General features: G+C 37.4%; 1 pseudogene; it reads right to left on the bottom strand.

Moving 5' to 3' along the window:
• Positions 1 to 357: 357 nt before the first annotated feature.
• On the bottom strand, positions 358 to 3,149 carry LOC112009012 (putative Peroxidase 48; annotated as a pseudogene).
• Between the last annotated feature and the right edge of the window lie 347 nt (positions 3,150 to 3,496).

Below are 3,496 nucleotides of genomic sequence, written 5' to 3'. Positions count from 1 at the left end.
CATTACAATTACCCTTTTGTTTAAAACCTATGCCAATGATTCCCTATTGAATTCTACTAGGTGATCAAAGCAATAAAGAGAATTATAAACAACTCACTTTGTATCGTGACACATAGAATTGTAGACTTTCCTAGTTATGAAGTTCAAACTCAAATAGAATCAACTGACAAGTAATTGTTGGTTTCACTACCTGCATGGCATGTATAATTGCTGTCAGTGGCATTCCAAAAAAGACTGCTGGCTTATCCATGAGTTATGCAATGTGGAACCTATTACCATATTAAGCATACCAAAACCTTCTGCAGGGATAAGTGCAATTGAATACAAACAGATGGCCATAAAACATGATTACATCTGATTATAACCCATGCCTCTAAGTCACCATTGAATTTCACATGGTTATCATAGAAAGAAAAAAACATAGACAAATCTTTCCTCTGTTTCATGACACCGATTTGTAGACATTGCTAGTTCTGAAATACACACTCAAAGAATGAACTGACATCTTCAGATGAAAAATAATTAGCCACAACTCATTAGAAACACAAACACCCAATTAAAATTAATTTGGATGTTGCAGCTACATTTTACCATCAGGGTAGAGCCTCAGAGCCAGCCCAAGCGAAGATATGCACTCAAAGGCTTGAGGAGCAGCCTTTCATCATTGTGACTAATATCTTCTCTATGCCATTGCATTTATATACAGACTCAAATTAGCACAGGCAAGAAATGTGGAATTCACTGCATCTACAATCAAACATAGAACTTAAGAGAAACTAATATGAAATAATGAAGATCTAAAAGAGTTCATTATGGTAGACTGTCACTTAGGAACTGACCAAAGGCAAGGAGCAGTTCCGCGGGACCTGAGCTTGAGATCCAGTCAGAAGATTAAGGCCTGACATCTTCATCATTGCCTGTGCAAAGTCCATTCGAAAGGTTGATCCATCATCTGAAGCATAGGCCCTTACCAGCCTCGCAGTCTTCTCATTTGCCATCAATTGCTGATCAGCAAAAAGGAGTCCTCTCCCATTTAACAAGCTCCGATAGTAGTGAGTATCAAAACCTGCCCCAGATAATATTGAAGATGACAACGCCTGCAAGTATGACATCCCCACTGCTGACTCACTCATTTCCAATGATGCCATGGATGAAGAAGAAGGCCAAGCGGTGGTCCCATTACTGTCTTGGCACCTCATTCTCATCTCAGCTAGGAAATCAGGAGCTATAGTTGGGTCTGGCTGCCCTGTCCCTTTGAAGTTAAACAGACGTTTCTGTATGAATTCACAGCCAATCTTCCCAATGTTGTGTGCACCTTCAGATGATCAAGAAACCGATACAAACCAAAAAACTTTTAAAACCTTTTTAAACTCCATAAAACACAAGGGACAAATAAGAAAAAGAAGAGATCTTGTAACTACCTAGAAGGCTGACTGTTTCTCTTTCATCAAAACCTCCAAGGTCAAAAAGGTGAAATGTCTGTTTTATGTTGTCATCTGGTCGTGGAATTGCAGCCAATGCTTCATTGAATATGAATGAATGCTGTCCCTCCGACCTGTTAACACTGGATAGAAAGGGCCACCAGCCTGTGATGTCAAGCATAGAAGTTTAAATCAGAGAAATCCAATAAAAAGAGTTACTAATTGAGAACTGTTATTTGTTGTCAGTTTTACTGAATTTGGAACAAGAATGGCATTTCAATTTTTTTTTTGAATTTTTCGAAATTTTAGTCCAGAAAAACCAGTACCAAATAGTGCCCCATACAGCTAGTTGCTAAGTAAAGGTGACTGTAACAATTTTTGGAAACCAAAACAGAAAAGATCACTACAAGCATAATCTCAATTCATTTTCTAAACTTTCCCATAATCAATACGTACTTTAAAATCTTATTGATAGGCTCTTCAACATTTAAAAATGTAAAGAGATACCAACTCTTTTAAAGCCTGCTTCTTACAATTTCCCCATGTTTCATTTAAGCATCATTATCCGCAAACAATCATCAAATCCTAAACCTTAAACTGTTGCCAAAACCCTTAGTTAAAGGACCCCTAAGATTAGCAAAGCATCTTAAAAGAGAAAGAACATATTAAGATTCAGGATCAAGAAAAGACCAGCATAGTGGCAATAGAGACAATATCAGCACATGAAACTACCCCTGTTTGGAATCGATTTTATCAAAACCCCTCAAGGTCTGATTGGGTATGGCCTGCCTCTCTATGGAATGGTTTTTGTCACCATTACTGTCATCCAAGAGGACAGAAGCATCACAGCCCTGATTAAGAAATTCCCACACAACATTATGACCAAAAAAATTCATACCTTCGAATAAATGGAAAGAAGTCACAAGAAGAAGATTAAATTGGAATAACATCGATACTCCCACACATCAGAACATACAATTTGCTGTCTTGATAAATCTTTAAATACAAAGCTTAAAATACACACTAAGAACCACACTACTCACAAGAAAATCAATACAAAACATCACAAAGCCCACATAAGTTAGAATCAAAAGACACTTAGTGGGCTATAATATATACCGAGCAACATAAAGAAAATAAAACACCCACATCAGAAAACAGAAAAACAACAAAATGGGAAAGAAAAAGTCAAAATCTAGATAACACACCCTTATCAAAACAAGAAGTAGTCAATAAAATGACCAGGAATCGCTCAAAATCAAGAACCATATTGCCAAACCAGCATGTAAACAAAAAGAACAAATCACAAATCGATAACATACACACACCCACATAAGAAATCAACGTTTAGAAGAGAAAAATCAATAACAAATCAATACCCAGATGAGAAAAAGACAAACCCATAATGTTAACAACAAGTATAGAGCCAAAAGAAGACCCATTAAGCAAGAAAAAGGGGCAAACAGGTATGTAGTACCTCAACGAAGCAGTCGTGGAAGAAAAGGCGTAGGAGAGCTGCAGAGACATTGTTATGGTCAGAGTAGATGGGAGCAACTTTAAGCCGGAGATATCGTCATTGGAAGAAGAAGCTGATTGTGTAGAAGAATTGGAATAATAGAGAGGTGAGGAAGAGAAGGATTTGAGGTTTTCGCCTCTTGGGTTGGTCCAAGATAACAACATTGAGATCGAAAGCGCCGCAAAGAACCAAATGGTCTTAGAGCCTGCCATTTTTCCTTCTTCGAGGTGAGAGAGAGAGAGAGAAGGAAGGAGAAAGAGCGGGAAAATGAGAGATGGAAGTTGGGAATGAAATGAAAAGTGATTCAGGGGCCACACACCATGCCTCGCAAAGGAATTTGAGGAATGACGAATTTGACCTCAAAGTAGTTGTTAAAAAAAAGTGTACGTATACTAGGGTAGCACTTTATTTGAAGGGGCATTTTTGTATTTATGCTTCCGTCTTTTGAATCTTGATTCCACCCCCAAACTTAAATGGAAAAAAGTCTTTCTCTCTTTAACTTCTGTTTCACAAAAATATATTAAAAATATTGTGTACTAATTCACCCTTTGATTAAAGG

Source organism: Quercus suber, unplaced genomic scaffold (assembly GCF_002906115.3).
Source record: "Quercus suber isolate HL8 unplaced genomic scaffold, Cork oak 2.0 scaffold_949, whole genome shotgun sequence".
NCBI classification, from domain to species: domain Eukaryota; kingdom Viridiplantae; phylum Streptophyta; class Magnoliopsida; order Fagales; family Fagaceae; genus Quercus; species Quercus suber.
Note: the sequence above shows the minus strand (reverse complement) of the source record. Positions and strands in the feature narration are given on the sequence as shown.